General features: G+C 41.2%; 1 protein-coding gene across 2 annotated transcripts in view; it reads left to right on the top strand.

Moving 5' to 3' along the window:
- The first annotated feature begins 1,459 nt into the window (after positions 1–1,459).
- cab39l (calcium binding protein 39 like) overlaps positions 1,460–21,998 on the top strand; it is a 57,406-nt gene continuing 36,867 nt past the window's right edge. The window contains exons 1-2 of one of the 2 annotated variants that reach the window (XM_033032819.1): positions 1,460–1,686; positions 9,504–9,636. The gene's annotated coding sequence lies outside the window, so the exon portion shown is untranslated. The remainder of the gene's footprint in view (positions 1,687–9,503; positions 9,637–21,998) is intronic. The other variant, XM_033032820.1, reaches the window with a different exon arrangement.

The following is a 21,998-nucleotide window of genomic DNA, read 5'->3' on the forward strand; positions in this document are numbered from 1 at the left end:
CCCAGCCCCAAGCAGCAGCTCAGCGTCGGAGACCCGACCCAGCCCAGCATAGGAGACCCAGCCCAGAGTTGGAGACCAGGGGCTCCACGATGTTAAAGACTGCATCAATGTTAAAGACCTCTGATTAACTCTCATCTTATACTTTCACAGTTCTCCATGCTTAGATTTAAGACCATTACTTTGGATTCAACTATATCATAATATGGCCGCTTGACAAGGTTATTAATCAAACATTTCATATTTTGCTTTTTTTCCTATTGTTTTCTCAACATCTATGTTACTTAAAGTAAGATCTTGCCCGCTTTTGACTTAAAGCGATGTGATTTCCAAGAGAACGCCGCCACTTACGGCCGTCATTTTTGGCCACCTCGCTCAGAACCCCCCTCCGCCGGACTGGACTGGAGGATTTTTCCCATCGATGAAAAATCAGAGAGATATTAATGTTTTAAAAACTTTCACCATTCTCTCTGCTGCCCCTGCTGGTGGGAGGGGGAAGGGACTATAAAACCCGGAAGTGGTGTGCCTCACTCTGCAAGATGGAAGAAGCGAGAGGGTCACATCTCTCTGAGTTCTGAATAACACTGAACACATGTCTACTCAACTGTGAGTGCCCTTAATGTGGTTTGAAATTGAAAATATGGTTGGTTTGTAGTAAAAAGGTGCTGCAAATGGGTGTTTAGGGGTTTTGGGTTGAAGTAAAAAGGCACTGCAAAGGGTTGTTTGGGGGGGGTTGGGTTGAAGTAAAAAGGCACTGCAAAGGGTTGTTTGGGGGGTTTGGGTTGAAGTAAAAAGGCACTGCAAAGGGTTGTTTGGGGGTTTTGGGTTGAAGTAAAAAGGCACTGCAAAGGGTTGTTGGGGGTTTCGGGTTGAAGTGCAAAGGCACTGCAGATGGTTGTTTGGGGGTTTTGGGTTGAAGTAAAAAGGCACTGCAGAGAGTTGTTTGGGGGATTTGGGTTGGAGTAAAAAGGCACTGCGGAGGGGGGTTTGGGTTGAAGTGAAAAGGCACTGCAGAGGGTTGCTTGGGGGTTTTTGGTGATTTTGTTAAGATTTCCGCATGGACCAGTGGCGAAGGGAGAAATAGTGACGCTAACTCCAGCAGCAATTCAACAGCGTTTGCAACGCCGGAGACCTGGTTCGATCCTGACGACGGATGAAACACAGGTCTGTATACACGCAGCAGTGAGAATGTTTATCTAGAGTGACCTATGACCTGGGCATGCGCAGTCGGAATACCAAACTCGCTTATTGTTCTCTGACCAGCAATTTCCAGCATTTTCTTTACACGTCTCAAAAGGCGGCGCACAGGCGGTTCACTTCTGCGCTTGCGCATTCGACGCCCTTCAGTCAGGTGAATAGGGCGGTAGCGCGGCGTGCATGTGTACGGAACGTGGTGACGCGAGGCGTACACACGGTTCAGTGACGTGTTGTGAGTGTCAGTGGCCCCGTCCCGCGTCTCTTGTTGACGAAGGAAGGGGAGGGGAGGGGAGGGGAGGGTGGGGGCGGTTCGAGTGCAGCGAGTGGCTTCACAATACAAAGAGCCGGAAATAAGAGAGCTGGCGGTGGTGTGACTTTCTCGCTCTCCTTCTCTCCGTACATCGCGTAATCCACGTCCAAAGCAAAGTATTGGTAGTGTGCTGTTACCGGAAAAGATAGCAGACGAGAAACAGGTCGGCTATCTGCGGCCAAGTGAGTTTAATCTCTCAGAGTGTCGGTTGGGCCGTTTGTCCACCGTCAGCGGGCTCGCTAAGGTCATTGCGCATGCTCGTATTGGATCTGTCAATCAGTGGCAACTATAAGAGTTTGTGTAATGTTCAGTATTGCGTTCAGCTCCCCACATTCCTTCTGCTTATTGGTTTTCATTTGTTTTGCTGCAAGTGTGATGCATTTGCGGCGGCAACTTTTTTCCTTTGTAATTTCCCCTTATAAACTTTTATATTGATGCTTGTTGTCTCTAAAATGTGTCAACTCCTTTAGTGATTTCAGTGGCTGTCTCCGTATTTCCTTTCCATTTTGCTATTTAGTTTTGAGTATTTGACTTGGCAAAATGTGAAAGTCAGACATGATTATAAAGCCAGCTTGGTTTTTATATGAAGGACAGTAGTCTCCATAGATTCTGCCTGTCCCGCTGAGTTACTCCAGCATTTTGTGTTTATCGTGGGGTTTTTGAAAACCGGTTCTTTGAAGCACTTTTGAGTTTTTTCTGAAAAGGCAGAATTCTGAGTGATCATCCGATTTATTTCCAGTGTTTCAGTTGTCCTCTAAACGAACTGCCAAGCCCGAGTCTGCGTGGTACCTACAAAGGAACAAAACTTTGAAAGTATTCACTTTCCCAGTGCAATTAAATACAATTGATCATTGCTGCTTTTAGACAGGTTCTTCATCCTGTCCTTTACTTATTCAGGTGTTTAATTTGAAAGGATCACCTATTTAAATAAATTGCAAATTAGTGGGGAGTTATCTCAGCCTCTCATAATTCAGTTGAGGTGTTCAAAGAATCAAAGCTTGACATTTTATGAAAATAGTCTGAATATAAAAAAAAATAATATCTTGTGTTTCAGAGGTGCAGGTTATCTTATTGATATGTGTTCATTGTGATATTGTTTGTGGCTTTTTTGCAAATGTAAGTAGGTCATAGATTGCAAACTATTGTTGAAAGGGAAGTTATTTTAACTTATTTATTTGAGTTTGTTTTTAGCAGCAAAGGCAGGTCCAAAGCCTCTGCTGATATTAAGAAGAAGAAAGGAAGAGGAGGAGCCAGAAGGCTGAGGGACAGCTGAGAAGGGGAGGAGACAGCAAGGGCTACCGGAAATTGCAGAAGTCAATGTTCATGCCGCTAGGGTGCAAACTGCCCAAGTTTGAGGTGCTGCTCTTCCAATTTCCGGTGGTGCTCACTCTGGCCATGGAGGAGGGCCAGGACAGAAAGGTCGGATTCGGAATGGGAGGGGGAGTTGAAGTGCTGAGCCACAATGCGGACCGAGCGGAGGTACTTTCAAGTTATGACCCTCTACGAGTCTACATGCTTTTGAACATGTAATCCAGGTTGATATTTCACTAATTCGAAGGGAGTACAGCATTCAGTGTTGACCTGGGTTTCCTTGTACATCAGTCGCTGAAAGTAAGCATGCAGGTACAGCAGGCAGTGAAGAAAGCTAATTTGTTGCCTTCATTGGCCTTCATTGCAAGAGGATTTGAGTTTAGGAGCAAGGAGGTCCTACTGCAGTTGTGCAGGGCCCTGGTGAGACCACACCTGGAGTATTGTGTGCAATTTTGGTCTCCTAATTTGAGGAAGGACATTCTTGCTATTGAGGTAGTGCTGCGTCATCAGGTTAATTCCCGGGATGGTGGGACTGACATGTGATGAAAGACTGGTCTTGTATTCACTGGAATTTAGAAGGATGAGAGGGTGTCTTATAGAAACATATAAAATTCTTAAGGGATTGGACAGTCTAGATACAGGAAAAATATTCCCCATGTTGGGGGAGTCCAGAACCAGGGCACCGTTTAAGAATAAGGGGTTTCGGACTGAGATGAGAAAAAACATTTTCACCCAGAGACTTGTGAATCTGTGGAATTCTCTGCCACAGAAGGCAGTGGAGGCCAATTCATTAGATGTTTTCAAAAGAGAGCTAGATTTAGCTCTTATGGCTAACGGAATCAATGGATTTGGGGGAAAAAGCAGGAGCAGGGTACTGATTTTGGATGATCAGTAATGATCATATTTAATGGCTCGAAGGGCCGAATGGCCTATTCCTGCACCTATTTTCTATGTTTCCTGTTTTTGAATGTGAAATTAAACCGGGATCCTGCCTGCCTGTCTGCCTGCTGATATAGGTTGATATAAAGGGCCCATTGAGAAAATTCAGAAATAAAATTTTCCTTATGCATCCAGATTTAAGCTGTGTCACTTGATCAATGTTACTATAAAGATTTAAGTTAAAAATGACAAAACCTGAAAATCTGCAATAAAACACTACAGGTCAGACAATATGTATGAAGAAGGGGTTCTGTTTGAGTTTTCATTGGAATTTTCTGGGGGGTTTTTACACTATAGAAACAAGATAATTTATCTTTTATTTGCTGTTTGTAGGCTTTACCATGAATAATTGACTATTGCTCTTCTTAAATGGTAACCTCCATCTACACTTCAGAATTAATTCAGTGGCCATAAAGTGCAATGAGCATATCCCCAAAATCATCGACGTCACTAATGTGATGGTTCTTGTACTAATTTGTATGTTTATCTCTTGAGTGCTTTGAACTTGTTAAAACCTGGTTTAAATATGAAATGTTGCTGCTAATCTGCGACCAACCTTGCAACCAAAGATCTTAGAGCTCCGCTCTATGATCTTTGCTTGCAACCTTGTGATGCTTTGTGCAGTTAGGGTGGAGGGAGGAGTCTTGTTGGTTCTTTTTGGAGTTGTGGTTGAGGACTGATTAACAGATGAGGCAGATCTTAAAGATTGGACAACTAATTAAATACATTAGCTGGATATATAGCTAAAGAAAATATATAACTGACCTACTTTTAAATCTATATGAAATTAGTGCACGGAAACGGATGGTTGACCCATTAACTAGTGTGTTCTTCCTAATTTAGAGTACTTTCCTGCATCTTATTCTTTTCCAAGCTATTATGAATTCATTTTCTTTCTGTAACAATTTCTGATGCAGAATTCCAAGCCCTTCTGTGTGACGTGTCCATTATCTATCCCTACCCCTTTATCGGAAAGGTAAATTTATTTTATGCATTAATTATTTCTGAACACCTTTAGAACACCTAATTTTTATTTATAATTTAGTTAAACAATATGCCCACTCACATCCACTTCCTGGAGCATAGTTATTTGATGAATGTTAATATTTAGTTAAACATTAGCAGTGAATTATTAATTGAGTAAACTGTTTCAAATAACTAGTTTTTCATAATTATAAAGGATTCTCCATTGATGTACTGAGCAACTTTCATCTTTCCTGACATGCATTCATTCATGACACCTCTAGTCATTGCCTTGCATATCTCGTACACATTTCTCCCTAATCCTCCTGAGAGTCCACTAGATAAAAGCTGTTGGCACTTGTCCATAGTACTGCTTTTATATTCTCCACTCATCAGGTTTTGATACTCCACTCATTGCAATACTTGTGCAACTGCTGATCAGTGTGATTGCCACCTCGTCTCTCCTATTGCAGATTTTTGCCCCAATAATGCTTCTAATTTTCCTGCTGTCTATTTGCCTATGGTACACCGTGAATATTAATTCATTTGTTCAAATAGTACAGACCAAATGGATCAGATTAGCCAAGATGACGTGTTTAGGGGTTTCCCTCTATAATGCCTAAGGTATCATTATTCCATGATCATCTTGGAACGAAGATAATATTGGTTTTCTTTACTGCCAGACATTTAAAATGTTTCTGTCCTGCTTCTTCCACACTTTCCTCTGACAGGTATGACAAGAGTATGGACTTTGTCTCTCAGATGGTCAGCTCTGAATCCTTGCTTTTCTCCAGCTTTTTCTGCGAAATACCAATCCGCATTCTTGATTTTCAGGTTCAAAGTCCATCTCTCCTGCCCCAATTGCTATGACGTTAGATTGCTTCTTTGATCTTCACTCATTGAAGAGCTGTGATTTTTTTTTTTTCTTCTGCTTTTTCTCTCTTTTTTTCCCCCCTACTTCCTTCCCTTTTTTTCTCTCCTTGCGAACACTGAAACTGCTGTAATTAGTTCTCGTCTGATTCCATTTCTTCCTGCAAGCTGTCACCTCGGATTTAAGCCAACGATTAACAACCATTTTCTTTTTACCCTGAGTGGAGCTCTTGGCTCATTCTTCTCGAACATGTGTTCAAATAGGCTCGTACATAGTCTGAGCCTAATTGTTGATGTAAACTGCATCATGCTCCATACTGCACTATTCCGATACTGACTTATCTGGTTACCATAACTTCCGATTACTTAAAGCTCTGCTGCATATTTCCTAACCTGTTCTGTTTAGAAGAAGGGTTTCGGCCCAAAACGTCGCCTATTTCCTTCGCTCCATAGATGCTGCTGCACCCGCTGAGTTTCTCCAGCATTTTTGTGTACCCTGTTTAGAACAGTCCTGTTTAGTCAAGAACTGTGTCATCAAAGCATACATTGAGTTCTGGTTTCCTCAGTGAATATGATTCAAAATACTCATCCTATCTACTAATATCTTGTATTTTTCAGTAAACTCCTGCATTCCCTTTGAGAATGTCTGTCCTTCAATTCCATTGTACTTTTGTCTCACCATTGGCATCTATCTCTGATCCTTGTTCCCAGGATCTGGAATTCTCTTAAAACTATCCAATTTCATGCTCCTTTTTAAAACATTGTTTATTCTTTAACAAAGCTATTGGGCACCTTCCTTCCTTAAAGCCTTTTGGCTTTAATTTTTGTCTCTCTTTACTTTAATAATAATAATAATAAATTTTATTTTTATAGCGCTTTTCTAAGACTCAAAGTCGCTTTACAATAGTAACAGACAATAGCAAACGGAGAAGCGGCGAACAAACAGCGCCAGCGTCCTCTCCGTGCAGCACATAAAGAAAGAATACAGACATAACAATAATAGACATTTAATCGGAATAACATATAATCGGAATATAACAAATATAACAAATATAACAAATATAACAAGACTTTAGAGATACAGTGTGAAAACAGGACCTTCAGCCCACCGAGTTCAGGCCGACTAGTGATCACCCCATACACCAGTTCTATCCTACACACTAGAAAACCGGTTAACCTACAAACTAGCATGTTTTTGGAATGTGGGAGGGAACTGGAGCACCTGGAGAAAACCCACGCGGTCACAGGGAGATTGTACAAACTCGTAGTCAGGATCGAACCCGGGTCTCTGGCGCTGTAAGACAGCCACACTACCACTGCACCACCCTGCCGGAGTTCATCAAGCAGGTTGACACGCCCGTTATTGAGGCTCACATTGTAGTCCCTGGCCGAGAGCTTTTTCTTCAGGCTGCTGCCATTGACAAGATGCGCTTGGTCAGACTGGGGCTCCCTCCCCTCTCACTAGCTGCAGCTTCTTCCTGTCGGCTGTCGCTTTGTCCATTCCCTGCTTCACTTCCTCCTCCTTCTCCTCCCACAGTTGCTGATGTCTTCCAAGTTGCAGTGCGTCGGCGACTCTGGGGAAGAAGAGGAAGGGGGGGGGGGGGGGAAGAGATACCGAGTGGACACAACAACAGGAGAAGGAGGCGGTGGTGGAGCAGACAAAACAATGGGTAATGGGAAGAAGTGGCAGCTAATGGGAGGAGAGGGAGCCCCACAGTGACCATGTGTGTCCTATCAGTGACGGTGTCCTGTAGAAAGCACTGTCCCCAGGGTCGATAACATGAGCCACAACAACAGCTGTGTCAACCACACCATGCCATGGGTGATGAAGGGCACACTGATATACCTTGCGAGTCGGGTGTGGTGTTCGAAGCCAGGGCTGTAAGTGGCCGGGGAGGAGGTGTGAGCCCGGGGGGGGGGGGGGGGGGGGGGGCGTGTGCAGGTCTGTCTGTTATAACTGAAATCTGTTATAAAGGGGTCTGTTAATGAGAGGGTTTACTGTATTTTATTAACTCTGTTTCCCAAAGTACTTTGCAACTATTGAAGTACTTTTAAAGTGCTGATGCAGATCTTCTAATCTTTTCCCCTTCATCTTGAACCTATGTCCTCTGGTCCTCGATTCCCCTACTCTGGGCAAGAGACTCTGCATCTACCCGATCTAACCCTCTCGTGATTTTGTACACCTCTATAAGATCTACCCTCATCCTCCTGCGCTCCATAGAATAGAGACCCAGCCTACTCACCCTCTCCCTGTAGCTCACACCCTCTAGTCCTGGCAACATCCTCGTAAATCTTTTCTGAACCCTTTCAACCTTGATAATATCTCTCCAATAACATGGTGACCAAAACTGAACACAATATTCTAAATGCAGTCTTACCAACGTCTTATACAACTGCAGCATGACCTCCTAACTTCTATACTCAATACTCTGACTGATGAAGGCCAAAGTGCGTATGAACTGGAAAAGTTAGAAACATTCTGCAGATCAGGCAACATCTGTAGGAAAAAGAAACAGTATTTTCATGTCAAAGCTCCCTTGGAGAGAGTTAGATTTAGCTCTTAGGGCTAAAGGAATCCAGGGATATGGGGGAAAAAGCAGGAACGGGGTACTGATTTTAGATGATCAGCTATGATCATGTTAAATGGCGGTGCTGGCTCGGAGGGCCGAAAGGCCAATTCTTGCACCTATTTTTCTTAGATAGACACAATGCTGGAGTTAATCCAGCATTTTGTGTCTACCTTTGATTTAAACCAACATCTGCAGTTCTTTCCTACACCTTTTTTCTTTGTTTTCTATGTTTCTGGTGTTGTTATTCTTGGTACAAACATTGTTCAGGGCATGTAGGAAATTGTCATTCCGGGTATTGTGCCTTAATCACCGTAATAGCCACATGATGAGATATGCAGAACCTTAGTTTTTTGCCTTATTTGAATGTTGACACCCCACATCTGCTCAAATGTGGTTTGAAATTTAAATCATTTTGATTCAGACTAGGATTATCACTGAGCAACTGACATCGTACTTTAACTATAGAATATTTTGGTGCTGGATAAACTGTTGAAAATGTCAAAATAGAAGTTGCTGCTGTCCAACTTGGTGCAAATCCAATCCTATGTGCCGTATTTCAATCAAGCTCGGCTCCATATAGTATTTTGTGGAATTAATGTATGTAGGTTGGTTTGCAGTCGTGTACCACTGCAAGCAATTAAACCTCGGGAGAAAGGTAAGCTGTTACTTCAACAGTCCTTTTTCCTTTACACAAAGCACTCTTTAAATACTCACTAGAAATAGTTACTTTGCTTGGTAAGAAATCTGGGATAGTTTTATGTATTTGATAGTAGAGTTTAAATTTGTATTTGTTCAGAGTCATTTTATTTTCACTCCTTTGCAGGATGTGAGAATGATTGGTAATCCGAGGATATGTTGTCTTTAGCGTGGCTTTTAAGAACATTTCTGAGTTAACTTTTTGCAGTAGGTGTGGAATTATGTACCACAAGGGTGATAACTTTTCTTCTGAAAAAAAGGGGCATGGGATGTGTTTTTTGCAGCAATCCAATAATTCATTATTGTCATCACTGATTTATTTAATTAACTTGGTTTAAGTTCCCGAGATGTTATGGAGAGGTCTGAACTTGCCTATTCCTATAATTTAAGTGGGACATTACCATAATGTTATCTGATTGTGATAACATGGTATATTCTTTTCACATTTAGTCATTTGGATTTCACTGATCTCAACCAAACTTTAACTTGTGTGAAGTTTCAGACTCAATCATATGGCCGATGCCACCTATAAATTGTAGAGATCTGATTTATGGTATTTTGTTTCAACTTTAACTAAGGAACAGCCTGCTTATACTCAATTAATCGGCTCCACATTTAGCTAAACTGTTTGGCTTTTATGTTTATTTTAGGTGAAGTGTAGAAGCTTAGAAATCCTGGTTATCTGAAAGGCTGTCATCAGAATTTATTTACTGAAGATTTTTTACTGAACGGACATACAGTACTTTGTGTCTTCGTGTGCCTTACCTACAGTCTGCCAAAGAGGTAAGTAGCAAATATAGACAAAAGAAACTGCAGGTGCTGGTTGCAAAAAAAGATGCAAATTGCTGGAGTACCTGCTCTCTAATTCGGATCCACAATAAAAAATGTAATCCCATATTCTAAATTCTATTGAGTGTAGTAACAAATGGCACTTGTATGATGTATGTTTCTTTGTTTTTTGTTAGACAATGACTTTCTTTGATCTTTGTAGCTACAATGCAAAGTGAAACAGCTAATATTCTGTACTCTCTTTTCCTTTGAAGCATTGCACTGGTGATGTGCAAATGTATTAATCAATAATTAAAACTGTTGTATTAATTTTACTTTAAAATAAAATAGGTTCAATTGCCATTTAGTTATGAGGAGGTGCCTTGCAATTAACACTAACAGTGCAATGTTAGGAGCAGCCCCAGGACTTTATACAATTGTTCAGCATCCCAAATTAAATAAGTATGATTTATGGGAGTTTTAACACCCAATAAAATGATGAGATAACCATGTGATTTAGGTCAGTATTTAATTTGAAAAGATTTGGGTTTACTTTTGTAAATTAGAAGAGATCTTCATGTCTAATGCATGTTTTGAAAATGGATACAGCAACATAAGCTTAATAGGGATACACTAGTTGCTATGGTCTAGAGATTAGGAGTTCAAATTCTGCTTAAACTTGATACATCTGGTAACTTATGATCTGACTTAAGGAAGAATGACCATGGAAATTGTGGGATTGCTGTACAATTAGTCCCATGTCTTTTCCTCCCAGACCAGAATTAAGTATCCTATCAACCTGAAATTTCTTAATTCAGTGATGGATGAGATGCAGCAGTGCGTGTGATTTAAAAAAAATTGTGCTCCATATTATTTTAATACTGCTTAAATATTTTTCATGTCTTAACAATGCTATCATTGGACAAGTTTTACTATGTTTGTAAGTTGATTACTTAAATTTTCCACATTAAAATTGGGTAGTGTATATTTTGAATGACGCTTCTGTTTTTTAAAAAAACAACTTATTTTTGAGATTCTTGTTCCAGATTCTGTTCAATTTTCATGCGAGTGGTAGATTGGAAAATGCTTCCAACTTTGGCCCTTACTGTTGACTTGGAAATGTTCTGGTTGTGCACAACATAGCACTCTGTTCTGCGCAGTCATGTTTTAACTTCAACAGCAGTTCCATTATATGGTTCCAAACTCTGCCTACGTTTACATTTTACATTTACTGTCATATATAACCAAAGAGATTTAAATGTAATGACATGAAAGTTAATGAAATTGGTAACATTTTATATTTTAGTATTTTCTGAAAATTTCCTGGCAAATGTTCTTTTATGAGTGAAGAAGGGTTTCGGCCCGAAACGTCGCCTATTTCCTTCGCTCCATAGATGCTGCTGCACCCGCTGAGTTTCTCCAGCATTTTTGTGTAGCTTCGATCTTCCAGCATCTGCAGTTCCTACTTGAACACTTCTTTTATGATCAGATCTTTTTTCCAGAAGATTTAGAGGTTGAATCATTTAACAAGTGATTATGAGACAGGCAAGAGTAGCTTAACTAACTTTGAATTTTTTTTATCTTCTTCTCTCATATGTTATGTTTTAGCCCAGGCCAAGGTCAGCTCTTGCTAGCAGGGACAAACCTGTTAAATTGAATTTAAATTAAAATGACAATTGCATTGCAAATAGTACAGACCTCTATGTGATGCAGATAAAATGTTTTGAATAAACTCTGAACCTTTACTGCATAATATATTTTGCCTCTTTCTCTCTTTTTATTGGCCTGTTTGTTGAAAGCTAAATTGTTAATGATTCCCATTATTAATGAACAGGTTCTTGATAGTTTTGATGGTAAATTCATTTTCAAAACTAACTTGTTTCTCACTCTGTGATATGCAGTGGCTCATGCATTTTTCTATCTATGAATTTTTTTTTTAATGAAATATTACTATATGGTGAAATAATTGATATTTGTTTGAAATTTCGCATGATGCATTGATGAGGGCTTAATGAATTTTTGGGGTAGCAGTGATGTAAAGTAAAATGAAAAACTAGCTGATCATTTAATGCAAGGTCCTTTTGGTTTTTGCACATAATTCAAATGTGAGGAATAGCTTTTTTATACTTTAACTAAGACAGTACAAAATACATTGGAATGCAGAAACTAATTTTGGACTGCAGTCTGAAAGAATTTCTTTTAATGATCCAATTGCAGGGCTTGTTCCCATCCGTTATATTTTGTCACGTTTATCTGATCCTTAAATGCTGCAATTCACTAATTTTGCTGGAAGTTTTGAGTCTGATTCTGTCCATAAATGTTAGTTGAGTTCATCAACTAAACAAGCATGCCAGGAAACCTCAGACGAATGGAATGCTTGTCTGATGTCGTAGGGAATTTTAAGACATCGGATACAGGAAGCATCAACAACTGGAGAAGCTCAATCTTTGACTTTTGGAGTCCCTGTAGTCTATCTATGAGGCTAATTGTACGGTGAAGGCATGTTTCTGGAGCTGGTCAGATTGCTGCACAAGAATGCAGACAGAGAGAGAATGAACAAGTCCTTGACAGAAACCTGGCAATAAAGTATCTTGTGAGAGGACAAGAAGATAAGAACAGGAGGTGGTCATAAGGTCTTTCTCGCCTGTCCCATCATTTAATATGATTGTAGGTGATTTATGCTGCCTCAACTCCTCTTCTGTGCCTGAGTTACTCCAGCATTTTGTGTCTATCTTCCATTTTTCCATTCTCTGTTCCTTAATCTATCAAATATTTATCCCCCATCTCCCCCCTCCCCCCAACTCTATCCAAGGACCTAAGCAGTCTTTCCATGTGAGGCAGGTTCTTTCCAGGTGAGGCATAGATGAGGTTGCACCACCTCCAACCTCATCTATTGCATCTGCTGTTCTAGGTGTCAACTGTCCTACATCGGTGAGACCAAGCGCAGGCTTGGCAATCGCTTCGCCCAACACCTCCGCTCAGTTCGCATTAACCAACCTGATCTCCCGGTGGCTCAGCACTTCAACTCCCCTCCCATTCCGAATCCGAACTTTCTGTCCTGGGCCTCCTCCATGACCAGAGTGAGTCCCACTGCAAATTGGAGGAGCAGCACCTCATATTTTGTTTGGGTAGCTTACACCCCAGCGGTATGAACATTGACTTCTCCAATGTCAGGTAGTCCTTGCTTTCTCTCTCCTTCCCCTCCCCTTCCCAGCTCTCCCTCAGCCTACTGTCTCCGCCTACTGTCTTCCTTTCTTCTCCCACCCCCACATCAGTCTGAAGAAGGGTCTCGACCCGAAACGTCACCTATTCCTTCGCTCCATAGATGCTGCCTCACCCACTGAGTTTTTCCAGCATTTTTGTCTACCTTAAATGTTTATCCACCTCCACTTTAAATACTTCTCATGATCTAACTCTCTTGAAAGCATCCAGAGAATAGGCCTCCACTGCCTTCTGAGGCAGAGAATTCCACAGATTCACAACTCTCTGGGTGAAAACGTTTTTCCTCATCTCCTTTCTAAATGGCCTACCTCTTATTCTTAAACTGTGGCCCCTGGTTCTGGACTCCCCCAACATCGGGAACATGTTTCCTGCCTCTAGCGTGTCCAATCCCTTAATAATCTTATATGTTTCAATAAGATTCCCTCTCATCCTTCTAAATTACAGTGAATAAAGCCCAGCCGATCTATTCTATCAACATATGACTGTCCCGCCATCCCGGGAATTAACCTTGTGAACCTACACTCCCTCAATAGCAAGAATGTCGTTCCTCAAATTTGGAGACAAACTGCACACAATATTCCAGGTGTGGTCTCACTAGGGCTGTTTAACTGCAGAAAGATCTCTTTGCTCCTATACTCAACTCCCCTTGTTATGAAGGCCAACATGCCATTAGCTTTCTTCATTGCCTACTGTACCTGCATGCTTACTTTCAGTGACTGATGAACAAGGACCCCCCAGATCTCGTTGTACTTCCCATTTTCCCAACTTGACACCATTCAGATAATAGTCTGCCTTTCTGTTTTTTCCACCAAAGTGGATAACCTCACATTTTCCCACATTAAACTTCATCTGCCATGCATCTGCCCACTCGCCCAACCTGTCCAAGTCACCCTGTATTCTCATAGCATCCTCCTCACAGTTCACACTGCCACCCAGCTTTGTGTCATCTGCAAATTTGCTGATGTTACTTTTAATCCCTTCATCTAAATCATTAATGTATATTATAAATAGCAGCGGTTGCCAGCAGTCCGCTGAAAAATCACCTAAGTGGGACTGGCCCATTATTCTTTATTGCCCTCATTCTCTTTCCCACCTTCTCCCCTTACAACTCTCCCAAATATCAGCTTTGCCATTTCATTCTCCTCCCACCTCATTTCTCTACTCATCCCACCCCCGGTTGGTTATTTCTATCACTAAAGTTATTTGTTTTATGGACTAATTAAACCAGCCTACTTTGCTACCTTATTAATAATTCCCACCGGCTCTATTCTACCAAGTGCTACTGCTTCTAATCCATCTAATTCATACTAATTCACTTGCAGAAAAGATGGCTATTTAGAAATGTTTTCCCCATGTGGAGTTTACTAACTGAAGTTTATCATTGCAATGAAATGTATTTTAATTAAATAGTATGACTAGCCATTATGTAAAGTTGTTTTTATTTAATTATTCACAGGAGACTGAACCTAAATTGATATATTGTTTCACTTAATAGGCAGTAGTTAAATATTAATATCACTTGAAAATATAAAGAGATCAATATTTGATTTTGGCAAGATGGAACTGTTTTGTTATCCCTTACTTTACAATGCACAATAGGAAGACAGATTTTTAGGTTAGTTCGTAATGCTATTACAGAATGATAAGCTTTGTAAGTGATACATTTGCCATAAAATGGGAGAATTATTACTTAGCATAATACTGTATGGATTTCCCATTTCACAGAAGTTAATCCAGTGGAGATCACAGACTTTTAGGGACAGCCACATCCATTTGCATTTTAGTTATTGTAGGTATTGAACTCTGCTCGTATGATTACATTATTCTTGTTATCTACCCTCCAAATTATTGGTGATACAAATTTGAGTTTCAGCAACCACTTGAACAGCTATTTTCTTAAGGCAGAAAGTAGCTTGCATCCTGACGTTGAGATTGGTACAACAGAATCAAACATAAAAGCAAACCAAAGGTACACAAAATTGCTGGGGAAACTCAGCGGGTGCAGCAGTATCTATGGAGCGAAGGAAATAGGCGACGTTTCGGGCCGAAACCCTTCTTCAGAGTCTGAAGAAGGGTTTCGGCCCGAAACGTCGCCTATTTCCTTCGCTCCATAGATGCTGCTGCACCCGCTGAGTTTCCCCAGCAATTTTGTGTACCTTCGATATTCCAGCATCTGCAGTTCCCTTTTGAACATAAAAGCAAACCATTTGGCCGGTGGTACATCTGCAGGTCCTTTGGAAGGGTGGTGAAAGTTTGTCCCTATTCTCATTTTTGACATAGAGCATGGAAACAGGTCCTGCGGCAAACTTGTCCATACCAGTCAAGATGCCCCATCTACGAAAGTGACCTGCTGGACTTTGGCACATATCACTCTAAACCTTCCCTGTCCATGTACTATGAGTTCCTGATCCTCAAATGCTAATGTAGCTTGTTTTAATTATTCATGAGGTCGTCTTCTTCCACCAATTGTTTTTTAGGAAATGTTTGATTTTTGCCATGTATTCTGCAGTTCTGACACTTCTGTTAATGGGGAAATCCATGCAAATTATGCAAATAAATAATTCTCACATTTTATAGTAAACTAGACCAAGTGCAGACCTGTTGGGTTTGCTCCCCCAACGCAAAATTCCAGCACTCACCCATTCTCCAATGCAACCTGTTCCCCCAACGCAATGTGGGGGTGGTGGGGTGTTTGGGTGGGGAGGGAGGTGTTTGGGGCGGGGAGGGGGGGGGGAATAACTTTATGGCTTTGCAATCTTGGTCCTTCTCTTGCCCAGAGCAAATTTCAGAACTATGTGCATTGAAGTGTCTATAGTTTCTGAGCTGTTGTCAGGAATGTGAAGTTGGAGAATGACCTTAAATAGCTTTAGAAACTGGTCTGTAAGTGGAATTGAATTACTTTACCACGGTGTTGAGAGTTGGCCGTATTACTTTCAAATCTTATTTGGTCCACAATGGGAAGTCTGTGGGAGGGAGGGAAGGAGGGGTGGTGTGAATGAAGCACCTCGCTGTGGGATGGAGGGAGGGGCGGCGAGGAGGGAGCACCGCCCTGTGGGAGGGAGGGAGGCCATGGGAAGGCATGGACCCGAGGACCCGAATGAGGTGCGGGTGGGCGAGGAACCGGGTGAGGCGGCAGGTGGGCGAGGCCGCGTGCGGGCGAGTCGGCGTGGACCCGGTCGAGGCGGTGGGCGGGCGACGACCCGGGCGAGGCGGAGGGCGGGTGAGGCGGCGTGGACCCGTGCGAGGTGGCGGGCGGGCGACGACCCGGGCGAGGCGGCGGGCGGGCGTGTGTGAAACGGTGCCAGCCTGAGCCATGGTGCCCGCCCACCTCATTGTGACGTCATCAATCGAAGCTGGCTGAAGAATCTGTGAAAGGCGGTTAAAAAGGCCGTTTTGTCTTTTTAATAAAATGTATTTACCAATAACTTGTGAAATATAGGATCAAATCTTAAGTGAACTTGATCATTGCATGGAGGGGGAAAAATGCGAGTCAGAATATGTAAAAATGTAAACGCTACCGTGTAGCGTTTTGACGAAAATACAAAAACACACACAAGATGAGACTTATGGGTATAGAGATTATATCTAAGTGTATAGAGATTGTAATAAATCCTATTATTTCCTCCTTGAGGTGTGTAACAGATTAAGATTATGCGACTAGTCTGAATGGGGGGGGAAAAAGCAAAGTGTCTTGTTTAAACTTTTTAAACATGCTATCCATAACTGTAGTGCTACCCCCTATCTCGGTCAATATTCTAGTAAAGCTTCTGCAAAGATTCTCCATTAATATTCTGGCAATTCTATGTTTCTCTGGGTTATTGATTGGGGACGATCAGCCATGATAGCAATGAATGGCGGTGCTGGCTCGAGGGCTGAATGGCCTCATCCTGCACCTATTTTCTGTTTCTAACCTTTTGTGTGGCATTTCTAAAGTTTTTGCATCTCTCTTGAAGTATGATGCGCAGAATTCTTTACTGTACTCTGAGACCAGACTAATTAATTAATTCACCTTAAGGTTTATTTCTTTTGAGCCTTTTGTTTTTATCCCTGTATTTATAATACCAAGTGGCCTTTTAATTACACTTATTGACTTTCCCTAGCACCTTTAGATGACAGTCAAGGCCTTTCTGCTCATCAAAGTACCTTACTTCACACTTCCCTGCCTTAAGCTATTATGGTTCCGACCAGCTGCATTTTCTATCCCAACTGTTGTTCTGGAGCTGAGGACCAAGCTAGATTTTTATTGTATTTGCAAATTTAGTCCAATTTGCAATCTTTATAATGTCATTATTGTACCTACTTTTGGTTGTTCTTAAAACTTAAGAATGGTATTTAACCCAAAACTGATACTTGGGAACACTACTACAAATCAATTCCCGGCCAATTGTTTAATTCTTATTCTCCCTTTCAAAGGTTGTGGGATGCGTTATGAAGACATTTGCTCATATACTGTAATTAGTAATTGTCTGTGGATGTCTGTTCATATCCTCTCTTTCTGTAGATCCACCTTGCAGTTAAATCCTGGAACTCATACCTGACTTCCAAGTCCTTTTGTTGCATGACTAGAACTGCTGTGTGTCTTGCATTTGCATTGAAATTTGACTGTCATTGAAGATAAACCAAAAAAATCTACTTGCCAGTTGTAGTTATGTTTTATGAAAAGCTGCAGCAGAGAATTGAGTTTTTCTCAACATATTTCATCTCTGCTCCAATTGCATTGGAATGGGGCATTTCAAGTTAACCTCAGTGATAGGTCTGAGGCCACATATAAGTCCTGGTAAAGATGCCAGATTTTTTTTGAAGGACCCATGTGAACTTGATGAGTTTTTATGACAATTATGTAGGTTAGTGTTATCCATTGCTGATGCAATTTATTCCTTTAACAATTTAATTTTCCAAGATGCATTGATTTGAACTTTTGTTCCAAGATTGGTGGCTATTCGTCCAGAAATTTAACTTATTTTTTATTGTGCTGAATTTGGTGCGATACCACTGACAAATGATAAAAGGTATACTTGGTTCATTTGAAACTCTAAACCACAAAGATGATATTCCAGCACTCTCAACTTGCATACTATACATAACATAAGGTGATCAGTCTTGGTCAGACTTGTGGCTGCACTGTTCTCTTAGAAGGTTGTCTATCTGGACTCCAGTAAGACCTTTGCTAAGTCCTGTATGGTAGGCTGCTCTGGAAGGTTAGATTACGTGACATTCGTCAAGAGCTAGCTGCCTGGATACAGAATTAGCTTCGTGGAAGGAAGCAGAAGCTGGTGACCAAGCCAATCGCTGCTTCTGGCTGTTCCTTCTCACCGACCTTCATGGAAATAACAGCAGGGTATTGATCTGCTAGGGAAATGGGCTGAAGAACAGCTAATGCAGTTCAATGTAGGGCCGAGATGGCCTGTTTCCGTGCTGTAATTGTTATATGGTTAATGCTAATAAGTGTGAGATGTTACATTTTGGAAAATCAAGCCAAAGCAGTCCTTCACGGTGAATGGTAGCATTTGAGTATTGTGCTCAATTTTGGCCACCCTGCTATAGGAAGGATGTTATTAAGCGGGAAAGAATGCAGAAAACATTTGGATGTTGCCAGGACACGAGGGCCTAAACCATTGTGAGAAATTGGGTAAGCTAGGACTTTATTCCGTGGAGCACAGGAGTCTACAGGGTGATGTAATAGAGCTGTTTAAAATCATGAGAAAATGTTATAGGGTAAATGCACAGACTTTTAAGAGTAGGTTTAAGGTGAGAGAGGAAAGATTTAATAGTAATCAGAAGGGAAACTTTCACAGATGATGGCGAGTATATGGAATGAGCTGCTAGAGGAGGATGGTGAGGCAGGTACATCTATCTATATACTATTAAAAGTCTTGTTTGTCTGCCCGTCTGTGAGATCAAGGAGCTACGACAAAATGGTACACAATAGCGTGAACATTTTTGCAGAATCTTACTCCGCTTTTTCCCGTGGTCGTTTGTATCATGTTTCTTCCCATTTGATGTTACATTTCTCAAGTTATTGATATTTAAAGATTATAAAAAGCAAGTTTTGAAAATAATAACTGCCTGTGTGGGAGACATTTTTTAGCAGCTTCCAGTGATGATGTCACAATGGCATCTCACAGTTGTCCAATCACAATGGGATCTCATTTACACAAGCTGCAGTTTCCGACAACCGAAAATGACATCACAATGTGATCTCTGCTGCCAATACAGAATCTATGAGAGTTGACGGAGTGGGGGATGGGAGGAGAAAAAATGTTGGTTAAACATTGTCCTTTACGTGGGGGAGGGCGAAAGGGGAGATGTGAGGGAGGGAGTGACTGAGTGTAGGGAAAAGGAGAAGGAGGGAGAGGTGACAGAGAGACAATGGGATCAGCAGCTTCAAGGGGAGTGAGATTTTTGCCCCCCCCACATGGGAAGGATTGATTGGCTCAAGGGTGAACCGAAGCCGACCCAAAAGTCGAGTCAATTAATTGGCTCTGGGAAGCACCCACTGCCCTCCCCCTTGGGAAGGATTGATTGGCTCAAGGGAGCGCCGACGCCGACCCAAAAGTCAAGTCCATTCATTGGCTCCAGGAATGGTCTAGTAACATTTAAAATACACTTGGACAGGTACATGGATAGGGCCGAAGGACCTGTTTCCGTGCTGTATAACTTTTGTTTTTCTAACACAGTAACAGTCAGCTTGTTTGGCCACTAAGGCCTTGGATATCTTAAAGTGGATCAATTATTTCTTACCAGATTGCAACTGGCCAATTAATTAGGCCTCTGAGAGTTTGAGTGTTGGTAAATTGAACACATTTTTCACATTATAGATGCTGCTTTGTTAAGTTGAGCGAATGTTACTTTGAGTCATTATCCCTTGTCGGATTAGTTCATCCAGTGATGATTCACTCCTTCAATTAAGTTATCAATCTTTTAACGTACATTTTCTTACTATTTTAGAGAATTTCACAGATCACAAACTGTCCTTGTATGTGGCAACCTCTAAATTTTGGTTCAAACTAAAATAATTGTCCTTTTTCTGGGATGATTATTTTTAACCTACTGACTACCGCAATATGTATCTATTGGTCTTGTTCTGCAATGTGATATGTTAGTGATCATCTTACTGTTGCTTTGGCCGGAATGCATTGTCACAAGTTGGCCATTGATTTAACTAGGCGCTCAGCCATATCTGGCTTGTTGGACAATTCCTACATTGGTAGTGCATCGAGACCTGTAGTACAGACTGAGCGATGGTCATGAGGTATGGCCTGGTAGTCTGGTTTATGCATAGCAATTCCAAGTCATGATCTGGAGCCAGTATTGTCATTAATACTTTATGTCCATTCCCTTGCTACACTTTCATTATTTGCCTTGCATAAATGTCACTTTTTCTTGGAGCTTTTGACGATTAGGATCCAGTGATGGCTTTTTATGACAAATTCAGAATCAATCACAAGACCTGGCACGATACTGGCTGTGAGGGACTGGAATAAAGTATTAATGATCATCTGAGCTGACCCAGTTTGTCCAGGCAGTGGAGTGAGTATAAGGTGGCAGGCCACTTCCTTCATTCACAATTGCCACCAAAGCATTTGCACAGCCTTTAATGGAGACACACGAGAATGCAGATACTAGAATCTTAAGCAAATAAACAAAGTGCAGGAAGAACATTGCAGGCAGGCAGTATCTGCATGGGGAAATGGAGGCCAGTTCTCTGGATACTTTCAAGAGAGAGCTAGATAGGGCTCTTGAAGATAGCAGAGTCAGGGGATATGGGCAAGAATGGCGTACTGATTGGGGATGATCAGCCATGATCACATTGAATGGCGGTGCTGGCTCGAAGGGCCGAATGGCCTACTCCTGCACCTATTGTCTATTGAAAGCTGTATTATTTTCTGTGAGAAATCTAAACCCACTGGTAAGATACCATAAGGACCAGATTTCTGAAACTGAATCTTTTCTGTAGCAGTCTTCAACTTTCTTTTGTAGACCTGAACATTGTTGTAAAATTAATGCCTTTGGTTGCATGGTGTTTATATGGCAGGTGTCAATAATCCAGATTCACGGAATTTGGCTTTTTGTATTAGATCATTGGTTTACTTGGTGAGGACAAGTGCTGGCATGACATAAACACTGATCATCCTAAACAAAAATGTTTCAGTGCTTTTGGAATTGCTTGGAACAGATACTGCTCCAGGCTCATTCAGTAGAGTACCACCCAACAAATCATTAACAGAATGGACATCCTTGCTGCAATCTTTTGTTAGGTTTGATGATTCTACATGTTGTTTAAACCACAACAAAGCTTGGTTACAGTCTAAAGATTACCTACACACACCTTTAGCTTCTGTCGCCATGAAGGCTACTTAAGGTAAAGAGCAGTTTTCAAATATTATAGATGTGTTCCTCTGAGCCACAAAACAGTCAGTAATCTGGAAAAAATCAACATCCTGCCATTCCTTTCTATGTGAGAATAATATTATTCCTCTAATTATTTTGACATCTAATATATGATTGCACATGTTGCACAAACCTGTCAAATTATAAGCACTGATATTTGATTCTTGGGTAATATTTAGTCTGCATCACTGGTGCCCTCTGAAACCATAGCTATGCTATAGTTTGTTAGGGTATTGATACTTCAGGTAGGTCTATCATATTGCAAAAGATTGGACCCCGACACTGAACTGATCACTAGATACGTCAGAAGCCTGTTCTGAGCTAACATTATCTCAAAGACGTTTCCTTAATTATGGCCTGATAACGGCAAAAAAAATAATACTTAAATTTTGGAAACACACATCAGTCCCTACTGTTAAGATGTGGATTACAAACATGTCCGAGACACTACATTTGGAAAATATCAGGCTTGTCTGGGCAGAAAAACCAGATCAATTTTTCAAGACATGGACACCCTTCACCGAATTCTTACAAGGATAGTATGGCGCAACACAACTTTGGATTTAAATCCAAATATGGGTTGTGTGGGGTGGGCGGGGGGGGGTCGAGAGGCAGGTATATCTCCACTTTTTTCTTCTTTTTTTATTTTTTCCTTCTCTTACATCTTTATTCACTCTTTGGCCACACTACTTTGGTACTCTAGGGGTCCTATCTTTTCACCTTTCACTTTTTCTCTTTCTCTTTCTTGTTCCTTTTCTCTTCTT

This window comes from Amblyraja radiata, chromosome 14 (genome assembly GCF_010909765.2).
Source record: "Amblyraja radiata isolate CabotCenter1 chromosome 14, sAmbRad1.1.pri, whole genome shotgun sequence".
In the NCBI taxonomy this organism is placed as follows: Eukaryota; Metazoa; Chordata; class Chondrichthyes; order Rajiformes; family Rajidae; genus Amblyraja; species Amblyraja radiata.